This window comes from Cryptomeria japonica, chromosome 6 (genome assembly GCF_030272615.1).
Source record: "Cryptomeria japonica chromosome 6, Sugi_1.0, whole genome shotgun sequence".
In the NCBI taxonomy this organism is placed as follows: domain Eukaryota; kingdom Viridiplantae; phylum Streptophyta; class Pinopsida; order Cupressales; family Cupressaceae; genus Cryptomeria; species Cryptomeria japonica.
The window spans coordinates 596,306,757-596,333,668 of record NC_081410.1 but is presented as its reverse complement, the minus strand read 5'-3'; the positions used below and the strand labels follow the sequence as shown (position 1 = coordinate 596,333,668).

Here is a 26,912-nt window from a genome sequence, read left to right as displayed (position 1 = left end):
ATTGAACCCCATTACATTACTCATTTTGATATTATTTGCCCAACATGGCAATTTTGACAACTTATTACAAAATGACTCATTACATGAGTTTGATGACTCCAAATGGTATTATTATTCATGTTTAAAATATCAAATGGTCATTTTAACCTCATAGACTTAATTATCTCATAAATCTTCATTATGGCCTCATGGTGGCCAATCTTGTCTTGGGTGCTCCTGCACCACATATAGCCTTTGTAGTAGATTTGTCAATTAGTCCCATTATTTGCTGATCAGAAAGTGCACACAAAAGGGCTTCTCTAACTCTACAATCATTTTCAATGTCCTTATCCAAGCCTGCCGGAGGAGAATTGTCAGATGCTAGATTATGAGGTGTATATCCATTGTAAGTGATCTCCCAAATCTCCTTTCCAAGACATCTCAGATGAGTCTCCTTTTGAATCTTCCATACTCTGTAATTTGTTCCATCAAGCCTAGGAATTTCTCTCCAGAAAACAACAACAAATGAGCTTGATGAACTTGAACTTCTAGATGCCATAGGATCTTCCTCAAGTGGTTAAGCTTCTGTAGAGAGAAACAAGCTCTGATACCAATTGTTAGACAACTTAAATAACCAGAGGACAACTGAGAGGGGTGGGGGGGTGAATCAGTTGCCTCCGGATTACAGAACTTTAAGCATTCAAATCCTTATTACCAGAACACATAAACTCAATACTGGAAAGCATAAACCAAATACCGAAATAACGGATATAGCAATTAAGCATAAACATAAATCATAGAAAAGTTACCATTCATCCATAACACGTGACACCAAGATTTGTACGTGGAAAACTCGGTAAAGTGAAAAACTACAGTGGGAAGCCTACCCACAGTCATATAATACTTCTGCAGTAAGTATATGATTAGAATATGAGGGGCATGCACATGCAAGAAGGACAAAAACCTAGAGCGCACTGCTCATCACAAAAAGGAGCCTCGCTGACTACAAAATAAATCCTGACTACAATCTGGAATGAAGAGTGAACTACAAAGATAATATCTCCTATGCCTGAGTATAGTTCTGGTTAAGCTCAGTATCGAAGGTCTTAAACCTCTCTTACCAACCCAATTCGATCACCTATGATCGACTAAACCTTTTGTATACGATTGCAATATTATTCGCACATAGATAATTCCATAACCTTAATCCCATATGCCCATGATGTACAAAGAGATCTTGCATCATATTTATACCAACTCGGGACCTAAAAAATTAGGTCGGCCAGCTAAAAGATAATACAATAAATTCATAACATAAATCCGCAACCCAATGATCAACCAAGTTGGCTTAGGGTGAAAACAATGTAAACCAATCATTAAATCTTGTCGGTAACGCATCAAGAACATCCTCCAACACGTTACATAAACCAGTCCATAACCTAGATAATGTTAGGATTCCCAAAGATACTGAGAGGTGGGGGTGAATCAATATCTAACCAGTATTAAAATTTACTTGATTTAAAACATGTAAAACATATCAATATAGTATACCAGTAAATCAGAAATAATGCAGCAAACAAAGATAACAACAACCACATGAAAATCACACCATAACATAGTAGTTTAACGAGGAAAACTGGTGTGGGAAAAACCTCGGTGGGATTTGTGACCCACAATATTCGCTTACTGGCCAATAAGTGAATATTACTCTTACAATAGGGGCCTGCACATGCAAGAAGGCCAAGTGCCTAGAGCTCACTCCTCAAAAACAAAATAAGAAGTCACACTGACTTACAAAATGGATTATACAAATCCAATGTCTTGTACTGCTTCAAATTAGCATTTGCTATGCCAGATCCAGTACCGGTTTTAGCTCTGTTTCATACATAAACCCTTAACCTATAATTCACATATTAGGTCTGTCTTATTTTGCCTATCACACTATTCTTATAAAATGTCTTACAATGATCGCATACATATATGAGTCATATTACAACTCGCCATGTTGGCTTACAATTATTTTACAATTAATTACAAAATACGTTATAAACAAAATTCTTCTCAACTAGGGTGTCGATATCCTTCCTTTGTTTGTCGGTGTCCTATGTGCCGGTATAGAGTCTATCGCTGCCAGTGTCGGTATATTGTCTTGTTAGTATCATATGATTGCAAGGTTGCCATCAATGACAAAACCTTCAATCACCTACAATTTCTCATTGGAGTGTCTATTTGCCAACAATCTCCCCCTTTGGCATTGATGGCAACACTCATGAGAAAAAACCAAAAAGTGTCATCCGAAAATGAGTCTGCCAAAATTGTCTTACCAAAAAAAATATGAGCTCCCCCTGAGCTGATGAGCCATTTGTTGATCATTTTTCTCATAGCCTCTACTCCCCCTTTGACATCAATGAAAAAGGTTGTCATTCGCTGTCAGTGGAGTCCTGCCTGGTTTCTTGTAACTGGTCGGTTAAACTTTGAAAAATATCTGTCAAAATTGAAATGATATCGTTGTTGAATGTTTTACTGTCTTTTATATCCTCATGGGTTGTTTGCACTGTACTGGTGAATATGTGCATTTTCTCTTCCGGTGTCTTTAGTCCGAGAACCAGAGCCTCAAATATTTCTTTTCTTAAAGAAATAAGATACTCTAATCTTGGACTAAGTCGGCATTTTAATTCCTTTGCTTTGTCCCTTATTCTTTGTTTTTCATTTTCCAGTTTCCTAATTTTCTCTTCTTGCTTTGCAATTTTCTTTTCTAATTCCAAAAATGAATCTAATGTCCCAATCAGATTGTCAGCAATTTTGTTAATTTTATCCTATGTCTTTCTGATTTCTTTGTCAAGATCTTCTGTTAATATATCCATTTTGCATGAATCCCTATATAGTTTCTTGAAGTCAAAAGTGATTTCATTGAGTTCTAGTAAAAGAGTGTCCATCTCACCCTTGTTCTTCTTAACTATATCCTCAAAGAATTTTTCTTTTTCCTTTATCAGTCTCTCCTTAAATGTATCCTCATTTATTTTGTCCAATGTTATTAGATTACCGGTTATATACTTAGACAATGTGTCTAATTGGTTAAAAGAATCTTTGTTGTCTATGTTACACTTTGGAGCTATCATCTTCAAAATTGGTATGGTGCCATCAATAGCCTTATATGCTAGTACATTACAATCTGTTATTTTCTTAATTGAATCTAGCAGTACCTCTGTCACATTTGTTGGTCTGAATTCAGACATGGAGATTTTGGATGTCTGTCCAATTGACTTCACAATTTGTATTCCACCGGTGGTGATAATAGCATTGCTTTCCTCATTTACTAGAGGATCGGTTTGTGTCTCCATTTTAGCTACCAAAGGTTTAGGTTTTTCAGTTGTAGCCAATGGCACTGTCTCTGAATGCACTTGAGAATGAACTTGTTGTTCTTCATGTTTCTTTGTGCTCTCTACTGATGGTTTCTCTGATGGTGCCTCTAATGATTTTTCAGTGGTATCCACTATCGGTTTCTCTGCTTGTGACTCTATATTTTCTACCGGTTTCTCTGTGCTTGCTCTTGAAATGTTTACAGTCGGTTGCTCAATACCAGTGCTATCAGTTTTTCTTGTATCCGTTGTATGTTCAGTTTGTTGCTCATTCCCAATTTCTATGTCTCCAACTGTATCTTCAACATTTGTCTCAGTTGTTGTGTCTTCTACGAGTGGCTTAGTTGCCATATCTCTTTTCTCACTTGTTTCCTTATCAACCACAATGTTGACTTCCTGTGTGTCGATATTCATTGTGTACAACACCTCAGAATCAAGATTTGTGTCCTCATGTGTTGTCTTCATACTCTCTGTTGCCGGTTGATTTTTAGTAGTGTCTACTGGTGGAGTATCTAGAGGCAGTGGGGGTAAGTTGTCTGTTATCTTTATACTGGGAGGTCCACCAACCTTGCCTTCTCCTTTGTCCCTATCCTTTTGGTATACCTTGAAGGTTTTAGGTTTTTGATACTCTTCCTATTTTTCTTCTTCTACCAGGAATATATCCCATGCATCTATTGTTTCCTCTATTATCTGATTCACTCTCCCTGCCATTAGTGCTACATGTCGGTGAGCAGTTGAAAATACTGACCGGTTAGCCTCAGAGATCAATTGATCTATCTCATCTGGTGAGTTAACAGGATGTACAACAAGTAATTTTTCAATCTTTATTTTCTTATCAAGCTCAACAATAGCTACTCTTCTAGCTTCTAGTTTGTTGTATAGATCTGTCGATATTTCATCAACAACTTGCATCAAAAATTTCTTAAAAATATCTAAGTGTAATATTACACTGTTCTCTACTTTCTCCTTGTCATCAGCGGATAGTGTGTTATACAGTTTGCTGATGTTCTTCAACTTGCCATCCTCAGTAATTTAATCCAGTAATTTATCAATAGGAGCTATAGATTGTTTTGACTTCTTCTTAGGAGTCAACTTATTTTTCTTTGGAGTTAATTTCTTTGCTGGGGGCCTTACTGCCGGTTGCTTCTATCTTTTTGGTGTAGGAGAAGGTGTCGGTGAAGGTTTTCTGTTCCTCTCAACTCTCTTGAATACTGCAGGCATGTCACTTTCTGAGGAAGTTCCTACTGGTGAAAGGTGTGTTTCCGGTTGGCTTGCTTCTAATTCACCTTCAGTTATACCAGTTTGCTTTAGCACATCTTCTTTAATAGCTTTTGTTTGTCGGGTTCCTTTTCTAACAGTTGCCTCAACCTTTTTAACTCTTTTCTTTGATTGAATTTGACTTTCTATGGTTTCAGCATTGCCAAATACTTCTTCTTTAGGTTCCTTAGGAGCTTCTAGGAGGGCTTTTGCATAGGTTTCTATTATGTTGTCATCAGTCTCATACCCCATTTCAGTGACCCAGATGGTTCTAGGAACAACTGCCTCCATCCAAATTTCATCTTTCTTTATTACAAAACAAATTTCCTTTTGGTACTTATCTACAATAGCTTGTGATAACCTTACTCTTGTTTTCATTCGAGCTTTCAAAGCCTGAAAATACTCATTTAAGTTCTTTTCCCCATTCTCTCCCATGTTGTTCAGTAATACTGATAGTTGTTTTCCTACCCGTATATCATATCCAAAATCATTGGTGCCAATACCGGGTACTTGTTTGGTTATATAGCATCAGACAAACAAGTAGGTTTCCAAATCTAAATGTTCCTTTCTTGTCTTTCTTTATCTTTCCCAAATTATCAATCAGTTCATCTTTAAGCCATTCACATATGTCCATCCTTGCATTATCATTTACCATATCATAGGCACTTTTAATGCATAGGCTAGACACTGAGTTTAACCTATTTGTATGTGTAGTCTTGTAACCTAAGATCATATTGATAAATTTGACATTGATATCTATTACATCATTTACCTTTAGAGACCTTTTGTCGAATGTTGCACCGGTTAGGTTTATCACAATGTTATTTGAGACCTTCTTAGTTTTGTCAAGTCTGTTGCCGGTGGAGGGTAACCCTGTCAGAGCCTTTACTGCTTCTTTAGTAATCTTGTGAATAGAGTCCAACCAAAAGAATTCGCCATAAACCCTGCTTAGCACAATTCTTACGATATCCTTGGGAAAATTCAGGATACTAAGGATTTTTATAAAACCTAGGGTTTCTATTATCTTGTGTTCAGGTTTGACATTTTCCGATTCATCACAAATCACAGATTCATACATATTCTTAATTTCCTCATCACCTAGTTCATCAATACATTCTAGGGTCTTCAACATGTACTACCCCTTTAGGTATTTGAGAAAATGCACCTAAACTATCATCTTTCTTCGCAATTTCGGGAACTAGCTGGAATACAGGTCTAGGGTGTTTAATAACTTCAACAACAATAGGGTTTACAATAAATTCAGGAGTAGATGAGGATGTCATAGCTATAAATACCTTAATCTGCCTTAGGGATGAAAGATTTGATAGATTGCTTTGCTTCTTTGCTTGGAATGCCTTTTCTCAGGATTTTTGTGCTCTCGAAGATTTGAATGCTCGGTGAAATGAAAATGGAGCCAAAACACTTGTTTTATAATGTTATTTTCTTCACCTGCCACATTTAATGCTTGTCGGTTAAGTCACAACTTAACTTATCTGTCAGTAAAGAAGTAATCTCAACTTCTCACCATCAATCGAGGGAATAATAGCATGTTTTACATTCAGTTGCTAAACCCTCAAAAATATTTTCCTTTAATTAGATGAGGAGTCTCCTACCAGTGGAGTGTTACTCTGTTCTGCCGGTGGAGGAGTATTCCCATCAACATTCAGTTCTGATTTTCCGATCCATTGTTTTGAGAATTCTTGTTTTACCTCTTCAACCTTTTCTTTACCTTTCAAACTAGGACCTTTGTTATTTTCCAATGAGGACTTGCTTCTACAAAATTTAGCAATGTGTCCAATCTTGTTACAGGCATAACTAGTCACATTGTTTTTCTGAATTGCTTTCCCATATCCTATGTCGGCGTGTGTTCTACATTGATTAGATAAGTGTCCAAATCTTCCACAAACATAATATCTTACATTCATTCTACAATTTTTTGAATTATGACCAACTTTGTTGCATTTAGAACATTGACTGGTGGGTGTATTGGTGTTCTGATAATTTCTAGATCTACATTGATTTGCTCTATGACCATACTTGTTACAGTTAAAGCATTTTCCATTAAATTTATAAGCAGTAGGTTGTCTTACCAGTTTGCTATGATCATGTGTGTTTGTAGTACCGAAGCTTTCACCAGCTTCAAAGCTAAGGCCATTAGTGTCACCATTTGGTTTCTAATTCTTTAGCATGTCACCAAGTTCTTCTGAGCTTTTCTTGAATTTCTCCTTGTGTTGATTTGTAGTAGCCAGTTCTCTTTCCAAGATTTCTTTCTGTCTCATAAGTTCATTTGAGTCATTTTGTGTGTGCATCAAATCTGTCTTCAATATATCATTTTCATAACTAAGTCTTGTTTTTTCATTTGCAGCATCATCCAGTCTTCTAGTCGGATCTTCTTCATTTTTCTTCCTATCTTCAATTTCTTTGCAAAATCTCATAGTCATATCCTACATCTCATTCTGTGTTTTACTTATCTCTTGTCTTAGTTTGTTTACCAGATCATTAAGAGTTTCCTTTTCATCTCCCTCTTTCTGCATCTTCTAACAAAGTTCTCTTCTTTTATTCCTTGCTATAGTGTAATTTTCTTGAAGTGCTTGAATGATATCTTGAGCAGCTTTCAGATCATCTTCAAGTTTGATATTCTTCAATTTTTCTGTATCATAGTCTGAAAGAGTTGTTTCCAGTTGTTTCTTCAAGTTATCCATCTCTACCGGTTGCCAGATCTTCCTCAAGTTGTTAGGCTTCTGAAAATAGAGGACCAGGATCTTATACCAATTGTTAGGATTCCCAAAGATACTGAGAGGGGGGGGGGGTGGTGAATCAGTATCTAATCGGTTTTATATTTTACTCTATTTAAAACATGTAAAACATATCAATATAATATATCGGTAAACTAGAAATAATGCAACAAACAAAGATAACAACAACCACATGAAAAGCACACCATAACATAGTAGTTTAACGAGGAAACCCAGTGTGGGAAAAATCTCGGTGGGATTTGTGACCCACAATATTCGCTTACTGGCCAATAAGTGAATATTACTCTTACAATAGGGGCTTGCACATGCAGGAAGGCCAAGTTCCTAGAGCTCACTCCTCAAATACAAAATAAGAAGTCACACTGACTTACAAAATGGATTATACAAATCCAATGTCTTGTACTACTACAAATTAGCATCTGCTATGCCAGATCCAGTACCAGTTTTAGCTATGTTTCATACATAAACCCTTAACCTATAATTCGCATATTAGGTCTGCCTTATTTCGCCTATCACACTATTCTTACAAAATGTCTTACAATGATCTCATACATATATGAGTCATATTACAACTCGCCATGTCGGCTTACAATGATTTTACAATTAATTACAAAATACATTATAAACAAAATTCATGTCGGCTAGGGTGTCGGTATCCTTCCTTTGTCTGTCGGTGTCCTGTGTGCCGGTATAGAGTCTGTCGTTGTCGGTGCCGGTATATTGTTTTCTTGGTATCATATGATTGCAAGGTTGCCATCAATGACAAAACCTTCAATCACCTACAATTTCTCATTGGAGTGTGCATTTGCCAACAGATTACATCGGACCCAAAATAGGTCGCCATAAACCAAATCCAACACCACTGATGAACTGGAACACGAACAAGATAACCAACAACATCTTGAAAGCCATCTAGAAGTCGTACCAACACCACTTATCACGTGCATCAAAAGATCTTCAACAAAGCTTTGCTGGTAAAACCCTTACCGGTAACCAGAAGGATTACTAGAACAAATGATAGCTCCTGAGTTATGAAATCCCGAACCAATTGATCATGATACACATCTAAATAACATGAATGACAGATGCAAAATAATTTCATAAACCAAAGCGTACTAGGGCATACCAGATCATTATCATAATCCAACCACTCTATCAGAACCAACCAGAAGCCAATAAACAGTCAGTGTTGCCATCAAGACAAAACATCAATGCAACACATAATAAATTCCTCCAAATTTTCCCAAATGAATATATTATATTAATACCAAATATATTTAATTGCTAGCATAGAGAAGATGAATGTAATGAGGAGACAAGGAAATGGACTTATATTACTTGGAAGTTGCAGGAGACATCCAAAGTGGATTCCAAAGCTACAACAATGCTTTTTCTACCCATTGTCACCTTGAAAAAATAAAATGCAAGGTACCTAGAGAGTGTTGTTTCCTTGAAAACTTGAAAGCTTCCTCAAGATAGTTATAGAAAACCAAAGTAAGAACCTATGCTTGAATTTTTGAGAGAGACAATTAATGAGAGCTTTCTTTTTTATTAAATAGAAAATTATGGCTTTTAAACCAAACATGATTGTCACCCAAGGATGTTACATTTAAATTATTCTTGAGAATATAACACTCCAATGACTATTTGAATGACATTTTTTTGTGGGACACTGGTGTGTCATGTAGAAGTTTGCACATGACAGTTCCGTCCAAAAAAGGGCTTGAAAAATTAGCATCATCATAAACATGCTAAATAGGAGATATTTTGGTGCTAACATTTTATATTGTAAAACATTTTTTAACAATGAGCTAAAAAGGAAGCATCATGTAGTGTGAAATTGCAAGGGTACACAATTTTAAACACTACAATTTACCCCCACTTTAGTACGCATATACATTATTCGAAATATGCATGCCAAAGAAAAAATGACTAATAAAAGAAAATTACAAAGGATATTGTTGAGGAAGCAAAATCTTCAACCCACATGGATATGTCCCCAAGGAGAAGATTTGCAAAACAACTAAAATATCTTGTGAGGTGATTTTCCTATACATATTGCAAGGTGATTGTTAATGATCTTATAAAGACTATAGATGCTAGAATATCTCCAAGACATTCAAACATTACTTGATGAGGATATTTTGGTGAGTTTGTTGAATATGAAACATGAAGGTCTGCCATTTATAATCACTTATACAAGAGAAATAATAGGGAAAAACGGATTTGAAACTTCTTTTGTAAGCAAAATTGATGAAGGGTGTAGAGGAGGTGAAAAAGGAAGGTTTAGATTTTTCTTGTGAAATGATGAAATATGACCTTTCTCAATTTTTTGTTGAGGAGGTTTTAGATGAATGTTGACATCAATAGTCGAAAGTTTGAGGACATTAGGAATGTTAGGATCCGGTAGCAACTGAGAGGGGGGGTGAATCAGTTGTCTATTAATTTCAACCCAAATATAACTTAACCAAACTTAGTGCATAATACCGGTAAACCAAACTTTATGTTGGTTGTCAATTTAACAGTTAATTGCAATACCGGTAAAGTTTAATGCATGAAACAGAAGGACAAATAACATACACAGCACATAACACAGTTATTTATACGTGGAAACCCTGTAAGGGGAAAAACCACGGTGGGAAACCTTACCCACAATCAGATGATACTACTGTAGATAGTATGTGTGTACAATATGGGGTCTGCACATGTAGAAAGGCCAACTTCCTAGAGCTCACTGCTCAATCACAAGATGGGAGTCACACTAACTACAATTGGTTGGTTAAATCCAATGATAATGTACTGCTCAAAATAGCATCTTCATATGCTAGATTCAGTACCGGTTAAGCTCTTCTTGTCTTCTTCATACCTTCCTTGAATCTTCAAATGATGTCTGCGTGTATAGCTTTTCTTATATTCGCATATACCTTATTACAATTCTTTTACCACTTCCTCTACATAATCTCACAAATGAGATCTTACATATATACCAAAACCTAAGACCAAATGTGTAGGTCGGCTTACTAAGATATTACAATAAAATCAATTACAAATGAAACAATATGTGATGCATGATGTCGGCTCAATGCATTTACAATAATAACCAATCATCTCCATAACATGTCATGCTGATCTAGAATAGATAACGCTTGTCGGTCCATAACCTAGACCTATTTGTCGGTGACAACAAATATGCAAACTCGATTGTACCAATAATCAAATCACCAAACAAAGTGTCCAAACAATGTCTTCGACATAACCAAGTAATCTCTAGATGATAACAGATCATCCTCAGTGCCGGTGAACAATATAACCTGTCGATGAACTAGATACCGGTGACTATGCATAAGTCACTGAACATGTCGGTGAACATAACCAAAGATCTCCAAGTGTTGATAGGTGTTGACAAGTGTTGACATCAATGACAAAACCAATGCAACACATCCAAAATACCAACAAGGAAAGACTTGATGGGAGGTACACTAAGATGGACAATGTACAACAAAAGTAACACTAGATGCCACCTTTGCAGTCGACATATCTATTGGGTCAAGAAATGGTGAAATTATAGGAAGGATTGGAATTAGTGGAAGTTCCATTGAGGGAGGCAAGAAGACATGCACCCTTTTAGGGTGAAATTTATCATTATCATGAAAAGGTACCAAAGGTAGTGTGAAAGAAACAATGACCATGGTGGAGAAGGAGAATACTTAGGCATGAGTAAGTTAGGAGGTGGTTGCATGATAGGAGGATGTTTATTATTAAGAATACACATAGTGGCATGTTCAAGAGCTAACACGTGCCTATGATGCTTAAATCCATGTGCAAGTTGGTTTGGGTGGTTGTGAGGACCAATTTTTTTTATATGAGATCAAACATGAACACCTTTCTTTCTTGTAGAGCTATCTTAAATTATGTAGTAGGAGGAAGAAAATGGTCTTTAGGTGGAGGTCAAGGGATTTGAGATACAAGCAGTCTAGTCTACGTCATAGCTACCTTTCCTCTTTCTGACTTAGAGGTAGTTGGAGGAACAAAAGGTACCGCCAGAGGAAAAGACATAGATGGTGGAAAAAAGGATTCCTTCTTAGTGGGCTACTTCATTTTCTGACTGGTAAAGTAGGTCTAGGTGCAACATTAACTATTGAGGGACAAAAATTGAGGGGAAGATTTAGACAACATGGATTTTTTTCCTCTTTCTATTACAGGAACAATATTGAAACAAAGACATCACCTACAATTGTAAAATATTTAGGGCAATGGGAGATCTACCCAATGGAGCATGTTTATCCTTAGCCCTCGAAGATAGCGAGATTGATCATAAGAGTGGATGAAAATGGAATTATAGAAGATGATGTTGAACAACCCTAGTTAAATTTACAATATGTTTTGAATAGTAAATCATCATGAGCCTATAGAGGCCCTAAAGGAATAGGATAGAAATAATCCAAATAAAGCCCCCACGAGACACAAGTGGCTTATATCCAAAATCATTGATAGTAGTACTATACAATCATCAATAAACATTTGTGCACCATAGAAGTGACCATATTTATGAAAGTTGGCCCTTGAATGCCTAGCTTCACTTTTGATAGGTCAAATCCAGGGATGACAACAAATATGATTTCCATTGTCTTGGTTCTAACCTAGATTGTCAAAGTAATGGAATCCATTGGGAAACGATAGATCATCATATGTAAAAATGGTCACAAAAGAGTTGCCATATTTATCCTTATGAAATCCATTGATAGAAAGTATTTTTTTTTATTATGACATTGACTCTACTTGCACTATCAACAAGAACACCTTTTATTATGACATTTACTCTACTTGCACGATCAACAAGAACACCATTAATGGTCTTCTCATTAAAATGAGAAGAAATGTATAGAGGATCATACTCATTACCATAGGATAGATTTTTAGATGAGAAAAATATGACAAAAATATTGATATCACACACCAGAATTGATGGGATGCAAACATCAATCATGTTTACAAATGCTATCAAGTTATATTAAGAGAAGTAGAAGTTGAGGTATTAGATGCTATGAAATTAGCAAAATAAGATGGAAATAGTTATATTTATATTTGTAGTTGCTAATTCAACTTGGCAGCTAACTTGTTAGTACTTTCTGTCTTATCATGGATCAATGTATTACCTACATAAATGTGGTTTTGCACCAAATGGTGAAGATACACATTTCTCGATATCATGTCTAGGAACATGATGAAATTGACAAAATGCTTTTTAATCATACCAAGTTAGATAAGGCTTTTACCTCAAGAAACGCAATTACCATATCTTTTAATAGATTTTGCATAATATTTTATAAAAATTCAAATAATTTTGTGAGAAATTTATGATTCTAAGGTGCTATAGTTAAGACCTCACAATATTTTGATACAATGATTACACTTGATTGTTGATTGAAAGGTTTATTTCTTTTATAGTTTTCCAAAGAAGATTTGTTGCTTTGGTTATGAAAGTAAGTCGATGAGGTTGAGCCTCCATATTGATTGATAGTTTGTTGATAATATTGCAAGGTAGTGCAAAAATGATAAAAAGAAATGTACTTAATTAATAAGATTTTATCTCTAAGTGCTACCTTTAGGTTTTCAATGAAGGCTTTTTGTACATTAGAATTCAAGAATTCATAGAGAATTTGTGAAAATGGTGATTGATATCTAAAATTAAAATCAAACACTTCCTCAGTAGGTCCTTACTTACACTGGTTAAGGTCAATTAAGGTTATCTTTGGTCTAATGTTTGCTTGGAAATGCTAGAGAATTTGATTGAACAATTTTTCAAATGTATAAACTGAATTATTAAGTAGGGAGAAAAACCAATGCAACACGATCTCTTTCAAAGACCACGAGAATATTTTAGTTAAGAACACATTTTGAAAAATAAAACTGCTACATAAGACAGTGAAAGCAAAAGCAAGCCTTTGAGCATTACCTTTCCACTATATTTATGAAATCGAGGTGCTTCACATCCTTAAATAAGAAGTGTGTTAAGGATATGCAATGCTAACAGGGTATGTTTGTATATGGTTAGATTAATTGCTATGAAGAAGTGTTGGATGATTAACAATTTGAGTTTCAAATTGATCAACATTTTATAGAAGTTGGTTTACCATAGAATCTATTGTATGGACTTGCACAATGGAAGTTTGTGTCGCTACAAATGTTTCTATGAAAAGGGGCTATGAAACACCAATATTTTATCTCAATAAGTTAGAAAAAAAGCCATAAGAACAACCAACAAATAAACCACCAAAAATCATAACCACTGTGGCCATAGATGATGATATCGCCATATGAATAATAGGTACTGACATTGACATACATATTTGTTAAATAAATGGAATATTGAGAGGGGAGGGGTGAATTAGTATTCCCTTGAACTTATTTAAACTTCTAATTAACCAATCACATATTATAACTTAAATTCAGTAAACAAAATAGAGGCACAACACATAACACCAAATTTTGTACGTGGAAAACCCAATGTGGGAAAAACTATAGAGAGGTAGTTCTCTTAGGAATAATGTAATATGCAACCGGTTACACAATACAAGGGGTGGCTCACTGGCGGTTTGCACTCATTGTCCAAGATACAAAAAGAGGCTTACAACCGAATTATGATGTATGCAAAAATTGAGTTGTTGTAGTTGCATTTGACATATGCATGGATTACAATTCCCTTGAAGTACATAAGTTGTCTCTTAACTTCGTTATACTTGATTTGCACGCAATACACGATTACAACCTTTTCGCATATAGTACACAAAAATAGTTGTTTTTCAACAACCATATCTCTAGCACATAATACACTTGGCAATATATATCCGCACCAACTGACTAACAAGTCGTCTGAATTGGAAGGGGTGAGACATGACTTATCTACATGTCAAAATCACGGAAGTGTCTTCATGCATTGTCGACTTTCATCAAGAGAATTAATACAACAAGTACATTGGTAGATCACTCTTTCTATCAGATCCGGATAAGACCAAACCATGCACACATGATAAAAAAATATTGCATATATGAAGCAAACTATCCATACATGCCAAATAACATAAGATATTCATGACATCAATGGAAACAATGACAAATAGGTCAATAGTCTCCCCCTTTTTCATTGATGGTAATATAAGTTATATTGATTAAGTTTGCTGAAATTACCAAAAGTACCAACAATTCTTTATGCATAAAAAGATGATTAACGCCTACTACTCCCCCTTTGACAATAATGACAAAGGGTAACAAAAAGGGTAGAAAAAATGCAAAAAAAAAGAAACTAAAACTCCCCCTAACCGGGGCAATCATTATCTTCCAAAGGATTGCTTAAGGTTTTGAGCATGAGTAGTCCAAGTATCCTTGTGCTTGTCCCAATGAGAGATAACTCCTATCAGAAACTCGATATGCGCCACTAGGGATGCATGCAACTACTTTGCCTCATGAATGGAACCAGGATTGGATTAAGTGAAATGGGAGGCAAGAGAGAGAGCTTTATTCATAAAGGAAACACTTTCATTTCTCAAATATCCTAGGTTGCCTAAGGGAGTAATGATATTATCCCTTTGTTGTTGTAGCTCATAATACCTATCATGAAGTTCCTCAATCTTTGACCTTCCGGAGCCACATAAATCCCTAGATAGTTTGAAACTAGCCCGAGCTTGCCAGATCTTATCTTCAATGATGTTCATCTCATCTTTGATACTTTGGGTGGCATATGACCATTGAAGACTAAAAGAAAATAATATATCATCATTTTCTAAGTAAGACTAGCCTTTAGAGATAAGTTGAGAAAGTTGAAGGCGTGTTGATTCACACTTAACCTTGAAATCTTGTAAGATTTTTTCTTTGTCATCAGCTTTCTCCTTTTCATATTTCTCTCTTATTTTCTCAGTATGGCTGCCCAAAGAATTGATTAGCATCTTGCACTTTTTTGCATTGGGAATGGATAGATTCAATTGGAACTTAGGAATTACAGCATGAAGTGCTGCTAGAAAATCTTCAATAATATCGTCATTCTTTCGGAGATCTTGCCTAGCAGAGGAAATGAATGCTTCTGTAATCTCAAGTTTTTGCATGGGATCAACATTGGAGAAATCAAATAATTGCATAGAAGATGTAATAGGTGGGAGAATTAGAGGAGTAGAGAATATTTTCTTCCAAACATCTTCAGATGAACCAGAATTGGTACCAATTATAGATACCTGCATATTGGATTCTTTTGTCATATTGTCTTCCTTAACTTTTGATGGGATATTGCATATCAGCTTGAGTATATCTCTTTCATCCTTATCTGATACTTTATTATTAGTAGAATCTTCAATCTCTTTGTCCTTGTCGGACTCAGAGTTGACCAGAGGAGCTTCAAAGGTTCTGGGAATATCCATGCAACTACTCATAACATTATCCATAGTATTCTCCATGATAGACACATCATTTGCTAGATGATTATCGGGACAATTAGAGGGACTATCTTCCTCTCCAAGGGTGATAACATGCACATCCTCAGATATACCGGTGGTGATGCCAGATTTAGAGGGGAAAAGACAAATATTCTTTGCAATCATCTTTCCATGGTCTCTTTCTGAGGTTTTTCTTTGGCATTGGGCTCACCAAGCATGAGACCATCTAGAGTTTACTTGGTTCTTAACTTAGTTTTGCATTCTTCAATCAAGGTGGAATTATTATCTTGAGAGAGGGATAAACCGACTACCACAAATGCATGATCTTTAATGACTTGTTCCTCTTCTCTATAGGTTTATCTGACCCTCATCAAATTGTCATACAATTCATTTGGAACAATATTCCTAAACTAATTAAATGTGGCATCATACTTTACACGATACATTATGAAGGCTTTAATTATTCTATTTTGATCTTCAACATTAGCCTCAATGAACAAATTACCTACCTCACTTGGGCTTGTGCCTTGAGCAAGAGATTCACACAAACTTTTTGCATTGAGTGGCTTCTTGACCTTCTTCACTCTGGTCCCCTATGCATAATTTGACCCTCGGGGTCTGCACTCCTCTTTGTCGGCCTTCAGTGAATGAAAATTAATCCTCTAGGCTTGTATAAAAGGGAGTTGGTTTTCTCATTTGAAGGAGGAGAAAAAAACATACAGGAGATACACTATAGGCGAAGTTCAAGATAGGCAACCTCCATCATCATTATCAAGCATTGAAGCATTCAAGTCTTCTTCATTCATCCATTAGAGCAATATTACAACATTTGGTTGCAAGCATGTGTGTGTTAGGGTTTTGTCATGTTACATGCCATTTCATGCAACACTTGTGATTACATTCAAGAAGCAAAGCAATCATCATTAACAAATTGCAGATCTACAAGGTGTACAATTCCATTATTTACATTTCAACATTTGAAATTACTTTCTTTCAAGGTTTATTCCTCAATCGAGGTTTGACTAAGGAAAAACCCTATCCACAACCCTTCTCCCCTTATTTTTTGTGTGTAGGTTGCAAGTGCGCAGCTATATTTTCGTATTTTGACTCCACTTACAGAGGCGAAAAACCCCTTTTCGTTTCGTGGATTTTTCGGAGGACCATGTACACTTTCGCCACGGTCCTGACGACTTTTCTCCAAATTTGTAGGGCAGATTCTTATTAATCTAATTAGCTCAGATCTGAAGTTACAACGCGATCTCAAACTAGTGGCTCCTCATCTCACTCATTTTCTCTCTTTGTTCCACATAGTCAACAAGCCAACTTTCTTATTTACAAAAGAGGGAAAAACACACTTCAACCCTTGCAATCCACTTGGAATTCACATCCTTTCCTCCCTTGGATTTGGATCTAGTAAATTCAAGCCCCTCTTTTGAATTTAAAGTTTCCCCCAAGTGAAAATCACCCTAGTGACTTCCTTTCTCTCTCCTAGGTGGGGAGTCACTAGGGTTCAATTTTCCACTTTACACCATGTATTCAAATTATTTTGGACTAGATAAGAAAATTTTGGTTTTACCTGGTCGTGCTCATTAGACAACTTATTTGTCCATAGATCTTGCATCTTTCCATGATGACCAAATTATTCTAGCTTGACGTGGATGTAAGACCTATCATCTTCTGTTGAAACAACCCTAATTGGTATATTTGAAAATGCTCCAATGGGATCAGTCTCTATCGCTTTGTATGGTATCTTCGTGAATACAGGTCGCGGCTTGGAAGAAACATCAACGACTGTGGGAGTATCCATGATCACTAATTTTGCAAACTGCTAACCTTGATTGAATTTAGCCAGAGATACTCTAAAAACACTAGTTGCCTGAATCGCCTTCACAACTCTTAAATGTGTCTTTAATTTGAGATAAAGCATGATTAAACATGGTGCTATCCCTATATTCCTTCGACAATAGATTTACATTAAATGCAAATGAGATGTCTTCCATAATTGCAACTTTAGCAACAACCTACCAGATCCGGTGATGAGTTATGATATTGACTATCGAATCTCTTTGATCTTTCTCCTACCGATATTACGATCTTATACAACTTTGGTTGGGGATAAGAATATAATTTCTGATTACTCCCCCTTGGCCAAAGCCACCAACTTACTAATTTCCAGATTAAGTACCTGCATTGAAGCTAGATGTTGGCATTTTTGTGGTCTCTTTCTTTCTCCAAATCTTCTTCATTTCAGCTTTGACATTTTCCACATTGACTCTTTTTACTGGTTTGGTTTGCTTTTGAAATTTGTCACTTTTGCACTATCTTGTCTTATGTCTGGGTTTATTGCAGTTGTAACACTTGATGTTTGCCAAAATTTGTCTTGACCTGCATTGGTTAGTTTTATGTCTAAAATTATTACATGTATAATATCTTCCTCTAAAGCGATTATGTATATTCTGATTTACAACCGGATTCCTACATTGATTAGCTTTGTGACCAAATCTATCGCATGTGTAACACCTACCAAAAAATGAAGTTTGATTTAGACTACTTCTACATTCTACTACCTTATGTCCTACTCTATTACATTTGTAGTAAGAGTCATTGAAGAAAGTGTTTTTCATACTTATTTGTTGCTCGATTGGAGACTTACCTTATTCTCCCTTGGAGATAGCTGCCTTTATTGGAGATGAATTTTCTTCAGGCTGTAAACTTCCATCAGATTCAATCTTCGCTTCCTTCATGGTTTCCGAAGCTTCCTTTGCATTTGATATTATGTCAAGTTTATTGGATTCAGTATTGCTCTATTGGTTCTTTGCTTTCTCTAGATCTACTTTGAGTGATGTTACTTCTTGCTTTAGCCTCTCGCATTCTTCTGATTTGCATTTCACCTTTTTGTTCAGGTATTCTTTAGTTTTCTCATTGTCTTCATCTTTGATTCTCAGATCTGCAATAGTGTTGTTTTCTTGCTTGAGATCCTCGTTGACTTCTTTGTGTCTTATCTTAAATTTCCAGATCTTCTCTCTTAGTTTCTTGATGCACTCATTTGCTAGTTGGACATTCTCCTTCAGATCTTTGTTTTCAAATTTTGTTGCTTCAAGTTCTTCAAGATCTTTTCTCAGATCATCGTTCAAATTCATAAGTTCAACTTTTTGGATCTCCTTTGAGTGGTTAGACTCTTCTAAAGGACTTGGCTCTGATTACCAATTGTTGAATAACCAGAATACCGAGAGGGGAGGGGTGAATCAGTATTCCCTTGAACTTATTTACACTTCTAATTAACCGATCACATAACATAATCTAAATTTAGTAAACAAAATAGAGGCACAACACATAACACCAAATTTTGTACATGGAAAACCCAATATGGGAAAAACCATAGAGAGATAGTTATTTCAGGAATATTGTAATATGTAACTGGTTATACAATACAAGGGGTGTCTCACTACTGGTTTGGCTCACTGTCGGTTTGGACTCACTATCGATTTGGACTCACTATCTAAGGTACAAAAAGAGGCTTACAACTAGATTATGATGTATACAAAAATTGAATTATTCTAGCTGCATCCGACATATGCATAGATTACAGTTCCCTTGAAGTACATAAGTTGTCTCTTGACTTTGCTATACTTGATTTGCACACAATACACAATTACAACCTTTTCGCATATAGTACAAAAAAATAGTTGTGTTTCAACAACCATATCTCTAAGACATAATACTCTTGGCAATATATATATGCACCAATTGACTGATAAGTCGGCTTAATCGAAAGGGGTGAGACCGAACTTATCTACATGCCAAAATCACTTAAGCATCTTCATGCAATGTCGGCTTTCATCAAGAGCATTAATACAACAAGTAGACTAGTAGACCATGCTTTCCAGCACATCCAGATAGGACCAGCTCTAAGGCATCTTGAGACATGTGTTACCATATTCGGATAGGACTAGACCCAAAAACAACTTCCAATAAAGCGAAATACCAGACCTCAAAATTGTACCCACATGATCTAAAGAAATATTGCATATATGAAGCAAACTATACATACATGCCAAATAAATAAGATATTCATGACATCAATGACAACAATGACACATAGGTCAACAATATTTGTCTATCAGTAATGTTAGATTAAGAATCTTTCATGTTTTCAAAGATTGTAATATAGGAGGGGACATTTATATACACAATATGCACCCAATTGAAAAAAATTAACTATTTTTTTATTGATGATAAACATATGGTAGATATTATCCATAATAGGTGTGCCTTGCATGAAAGTGTATTAGATAAAGAACTTCAAAAGTCACACAAATTCTCATCCAAAGATTGAATTTGTTTGAAAGGTACTTTTAGAGAAGTGCCATGATTAACCCCATTGCTTGAAGATAGAGGTGAGGTAGTTGATGAAGTAGTATTAACAAAAATATAATGAGGAGAATTATGAGGCATTTCAATTGTGAATTATTCTTTTGTAAAGTTTGGTCTAGTTTGAATAGTTGTGTGAATTTTTATTTTTTATTTTTATTGTGACATGTTATAGTTTTGAATACTTCTCTTAACTAGATGTTATTGGAAGAAAGAGATTAGGTCATCAAGCTCATAAGAGTCTTTATGAAAATCAATCTAACTATAATTTGAGTAGTGAAGAAAGAAGAAAATCCTTACAAGTTTTTGTAGTTTATTATAATTAAAAACAATGTTTAATGTTCAAAATGTTGGGTTCATGAAAATGTAATATAGGAATTTTGATTCTAACAAAGGAAGGAAAATATTCTCAAGAACCAAGGTTTGTATATTAACATTAGAATGAATTAAATGCTCGCTTACACAACCCGATTAATCCTTTTATAAATATTATAACTTGAAATGAAATTAATTGTGATAATTCCAATACAAATATCAAATTATAAAGAATTGATGAAAATATCCATTTTTGTAGTAATAATTATCATTTACCTAAAGAACTTGTGGGACATCTTGAATTTTACCTAAAATCATGTATTTTTTTGAAAAAATAATGATTTAAGTCTAGAGGGGTTTGATGGAAGAGGATTGGATCAAACTCTCTTAGATCAAATCCGTTCGAATCTATATCCCTTAGGTAGAACCTCCTTGGACGTTTAATTCAAAATCCTTAATGGAGTCTCCTCTACACCTAGAGAAATGTTGACAAGAAAATAATTTTGTTTCACTTTTTGGGGATTAACTAAAGCCATTTGGAATTGGAAATGTCATTTTATGAATATCCATCCCATAATGGTAGATTTTTAAAAATTATAATATGTAGTAAGGCAACATTATCTTGATTATGAACCCACATTTAAACCCAAAGAAGTAAGTCGCTCCCTACTCACAACAATGACTAGCCAATCTTGCTTTTCATATTTTATATTTTAATTTTGTAATAAATACAAGTCCATTATTAAAATAATATTATTGTAAGTGGCAGAGTGGCCTTGTTGCCACGATCCACTAAGATTTAGTCCTCTGTCACCTCGATTCATAAAAGGGTCACAACTGCTGGATTTTGAAGGCCTACCCTTTCACTGCAGAAGATGTTTCTCTACTGGCCATCTTGCTTCGGGTTTCTCTTCTCCACAACAGAAAGGGGTTTCTACCTAGTGGAAGAATGCTATTGTTGGCCACTTAACAGTTATTGCTATAGATTCTACGTTTGTTGGCTCCTCCTATGAGGATGATGTTGTGCCCCCCATGACTCATGTTGCTCCTACTGATGTTTTTGTGGCCTCGTCTCCAGAGGTCCCCATTTCTGCTTCTCCTGTCCTACAGCCCTCCCCTATTGCTGGATCTGCTTCTACTTCTGTTGTTCTATCACAACCTGTTGTTGTTGCTATTTTGTAGCCCCTTACGACCCTCTTCCAGCCTTCTACTGTCATCGATGTTGTTAACCATGTGGGGGCCCTTCCGGTGGATCTTAGTATTGTCTGGTTTGTGGTTGCTCATAGGCGTAAGGGGAAATCTTCTCCTGTGCCCCATACCCCACCTTGTGGGGATTTGGGTGGCCTGTCCCCCCCTTGAGTGGGGTTCATTCCTTGGTTGGTTAGGTTCTTGTGTTTGTTCCTTTCCGCCTTTGGGTTGTGGTTCTCTTCCAACATCATCTCTCTTGATGTTGCTTTTTGTTAAGGGGCAGTGCCCTAGTTAACGTTGTTTTTTTAATCAAAAATAACAAACATTGTTAGAAAAATCACAAACTCGACATAGATGTCCTTGTTTCAATGAAAAAAGAAAAATGTAAATTTGATATATATGCTAAAAGAAATTTGTAACATAATAATATACATCTGCAATTTTTGTTAGTACTAATTTAAAAATTAATGGTAGTTAAAATATTTAATAAAATTACCAAAAAAATCTATATCCTAAAAATTGGAGTTAAATATCTAACTTCAAGAAAGTTATTATTTGTAGTGAAAGTTATGCACTATAGAATAGTGTTAATAAAAAAATAAAAATAAAATTTAAAAATTGATAGAATATTTTTTTCAAATTTAAAAAAAAAATCAAAACTTAAATCTATTATTTTACATCATCTTAAATTATTGATTGATTGTTTGGTGTAATTGACACAATATTTAAAATGCTACAAATTGATTTTGAATATACAAACTTAGGCCAAAAATGGGGTACACTATTATGAGATCAGTGTGTTTGCATATGAGATGTGAGAATGAAGTGGGTTGTAATAGCATACAAGATATGAGGTTGATACTGGGTGTATGGAAATAGTATATGAGTATCATTGGGAGGATGTAGCATGGAAGTGAAAAGGTGAGGGATTGGGTTTGTGAGGGAAAGACGAAAAGAGGAAGGTTGAGAATGTGAGAGTAGGGAATCATCATAAAGAGTACTAAATTCGTTGATAATTTGACCTATTTTTTTAAATACCTCTATTTTGTATGATTTAGACATGAGCATGGCATAAAGGCCACCCACTTAATTTGAATGAATGTTTCCATCATTAGGTTTATTAGCATCTTTCCTAAGTATTTTTCACTTGACAAGCAAGACGTATGTTTTGAAGTGTGTCAAGTCAGATTGAACAAAATGTAGAAGAATAAGACTACCCTCTATCTAATTGCTTAAAGAAATGATAAATCAATTTATATTATTAGAAGTTAGATTAAGAGTTGAGATTGATAAATGTAATTGAAAGGTTTGAAAGTGTTCAGCTCTTTGTTGATGTTGAGATGTCAATGTCTTCAACTTGATCACACAATATACTCGAGGATGATTTTTGATAGTAGATCCTAGCTAAAGACTTTGTTGGTGCATTGTTTAGAGGCTTGCTTTGTCTACAAATGTGAACCACACAAAAAATTGTCATTGAGTGGTGCAATCTTGTTTGGCCTACGAAGATAACTGTTTTTGGAGCTAGAGTGGCACTAAGAATGCTTTCCAAGATTCCATGTGAGAAGGTTGATGAGAAAGAGGAATGTTTCCTTGAGAACGTTGAATACTCCTTTCTTGATTACAAAAGATTGAGGACACAAGAGACATGTGTTCTATTTGTCAATAATTGATACAAATCTTACATGCTGCCACTTGATGATGTTCTTAAATGAGTGATCCTTAAAAGATTATTAGATGTTTAGGATAATTGTTAATATTTTCAAACTTATTTCACAAAACTCTTTAAACGAGAGGCTACAAGAGAAGAATCCCCAAAAAGAACTCAAAGAGAAGAACCCAAAACAGAACCAGGAAAAGAGAAAAACTCTAAAACAAAACATAAAAAAATTCTTCTCAAAATTGAATTCAAAGAAAACCCAAAACAAAACAGAAAAAGAAATAAACTCCAAAACACAAGACACGAAAAGAAGAATTCACCTCAATAAAGAATTCAAAGAAAAAAACTCGAAACAAAACAGAAAAAGAAAAAAACCCAAAACAGAACACACACTAAAAGACCCCTCAGAGTCAGAAGAATTCAAAACAGAACACACTAAAAAACCCTCACAGTCAGAAGAATTCAAAACAGAACAGAAAGACCACCAACATCACAAACACCAGTAAAACCACTGCATTCAAAGAACTCCAGTAAAAGCCTGTGTACACCTACAGTTAACTTCTGTATCTTTTTCTTATTTGTAATGAAAATTACGGAGACTAAATCCCAATAGGATTCATAATCTAATTTGAATTTAAGCTTTGTGGGTCAAAGCCAATGGCAGACCCTTCAAAAATTCTCGATGGCCTACCTTTGAAGGAAGGCCAAAGAGGGGGTTTGGAAATAGTTTTCAACCAGCAATTGACGCGCCTCGGTTATAACTTCACTAGCTGCGTCATTGCCCCAAGCGCAAAGATGACTTACTCATTGTTCTATATCGTTCTATATACGTTTTCAAATCCTCCATATTATTCCCACATTAAATGTGGGATTAAACTGATGCTTCAATTGCACTGTGGACTGCTCCAACTGTTTTATATTCTCCTGCAAATCAGAACAAAATCCCTGCTCAGCAGCTGCATAGTTATAGCAGGGTCAGATCTTTTTATTTTATATAGAAAGAACATTTTAATACGAGATGCATATTTGTCTCATGAAGAGATGAACGATTCATTTTTACATAAAATATGAATTTGATGGCTAAAATGTATATGTAGCATGAACAGAGGTAATTTTTCTAGTGAGGTTACAAAAAGAATTATTTATTTCCCTGGTTTAAATGGCTAGTATTTTGTAAGTCATGATTAACTCATAATAAATATTAAAAGATGTGTAATTTTTCATGTTTATGAAGTTTATAAAATAATTATCTAATTTTATTTTTATTTTTTAATATTTTATTAAAAAAAATTTACATTATCCTTTTTTTTTAAATCTTATTTTCTAGATTCTTTGTGTTTCTATTTCTAACCTTCCTCAACTCATGTGTATGTGTATGTGTATGTGCATACATATATATGATTCCACCTTGACACATGTTGGCGTCTATAGTAGAACACATGGATTCATATGGTCTTTATAGATATGTCCTTTTTGTGACATATTTTGCCTTTTTTATAATTAGGATCTTAGCATGGTAGGTTATTTTTTAGTTCAATAGTTCAATTTTTTTAATTAATTTGTATTCTTTTAATCAATTTTTTCAAAAAATTTAATATCTTTTTATTCATGTATTTGTAATATACATGAAAATAAATGTGTTTCATAATTAATTTGCAATTATATCAAGACTATGGAAAAGATAGGTCCTACAATTTAACTTTCTGAATACATAAAGTTGTCAACATTTTTCATAATTGTTTAAATATAAAAACTTGTCAAAATTAAATACTTGTTTTTTTTTCCTTCAAATTTTGTTTTTACCCACGCTTTATTAAATTTATTATTATTTTTGCTATCAATTAAAAAATACCACATGCCAATTTATCTTGCTTGCTTCTTTAAACTCTACACAAAGTTTGTGTTGAAGATGAAGATAAATTCTCCTTGTACATGTAGATGTGCAATATTAACATATATACATTATTTGAGAAGATATGTATTTGGAAAGTGTTAACCTATGGTAGGTCTCTCTAGTATCTCCTTTACTTTGACATATTTTAAATATTTTTTTTGTTTGTTTTTTCAATACAATTGATGGGATCGAGGAGTAAATTGTTTTAATTAACATATATAATTCCTTTAAATAGGTTAAAGTTGAGTACGACACATATTCTTCAAGCTTTTATTTTTCACTCATTTGGTGGTTTATTTTCTTAAATAGAAAATACATAATCAAAATGTCTAATATACATTCTTAATGGGGTAAACATTAAAGAAGCTTCCTTTTTATTAGAATATTATCTCATCCTTGCCTGCTCTTGTCTAGCACACTCTAAGGATTGATCATCCAAGTTGGCTATGTGGGGCCACCTAACATTCCTCAAGTTTTATCAATCCATCGTAAAGTTATTAACACATAAAATTGTGACCACATGGTTAACTCCAATCACTAAGTATGTCGATGACCTACTTTCTAAGCATGTCACCCACCCTAACAATGAAATGACATGCTAATAACAACCATTAATCATTTAGCTTTCATATTTATTAAAATCCACTTATTTTTGCCTCTCATCTCCCATTAGTCTTGTAGCTACAAATGAGATCAAGTACAAAGTAAGGTTAACTTTATTACAATTAATGTAGCTTAAATCTAGAAAATAAATTTGTCCCCTAGTTCTCATTTGAGTTAACTTGCAACTATGAGTGATGTGGGCCATATTCCTATAATCAACTTCCTATGGTGGGACATTCCTTTAAGGTGAATGTAATTTTTTTTCACTATTCCAACAATGTACTAGGGTTCAAATTACTACCAATAGGCTATTATCAATGAAATATTGAATAGGGAGCTATATATTATCCAAAATGCTTAGTCAAAATTGGAATATGCCATTAAAAGCCAAAGGATAGAGAATTTTATTCAATATTGTAGTTTTAGTTGCAACATTGTAAATTGTAACTCTACACAATTTGTACCACTTTTTGTGCCCCTACCTTAGTTGTTGGCATTAAAACAGACAAGGAGAGATTGTTGGCATTTCAATAAGGATATTGAGAAGGTTGTTGATGATTATGGATATAATTGATCAAGGATGTTTACTGTCTTAATATTATTATTTTGTCATTGATGTTAAGAAATTGATTTTCTAATTTAGTATGATGTTGCCATATCTTAAGAATATGATTTGATGAGTATAAAGATGTCGGTAAAAGACACAGACAAAATGAGATGAATAAGGGGAGGAATAAGTTATTCAATGGGCAACTATTACCGAGTTAGACAATGATGAGATCATGATGTTTAGATTGTTTTGATATCCTACATATGTTGATTGATTGTAAGGTTAATACTATACTATGTTACCGAGCAAAGAACCTAGTCGGTAAACCCTAAGGTTATCGCTATCAGTTAATGAAGGCAGAATGTCTACCGAGTGAAGTTTAGTATTTACCGAGTTGCAACCAAGTAGTAACAAAATGCATTGAATGAATAAAAGCATTATTTAATGAAGAAAGCTGATGAGTTGGAACTGATTAAATGATTGGTATGCCGTGAATGAAGTTTGTTAAAAAATCTATGGTAAAGGAAAATCGGCAGGAAGATCTACAGCTCAGATTG

The 26,912-nt window shown here is 34.6% G+C and overlaps 1 non-coding gene across 1 annotated transcript; it reads right to left on the bottom strand.

Annotated features, from left to right (window-relative positions):
* Positions 1 to 23,955: 23,955 nt before the first annotated feature.
* LOC131036286 (U4 spliceosomal RNA) lies at positions 23,956 to 24,105 on the bottom strand. Its single transcript, XR_009104070.2, has one exon. It is a non-coding gene; the product is annotated as a U4 spliceosomal RNA (small nuclear RNA).
* Positions 24,106 to 26,912: the final 2,807 nt, after the last annotated feature.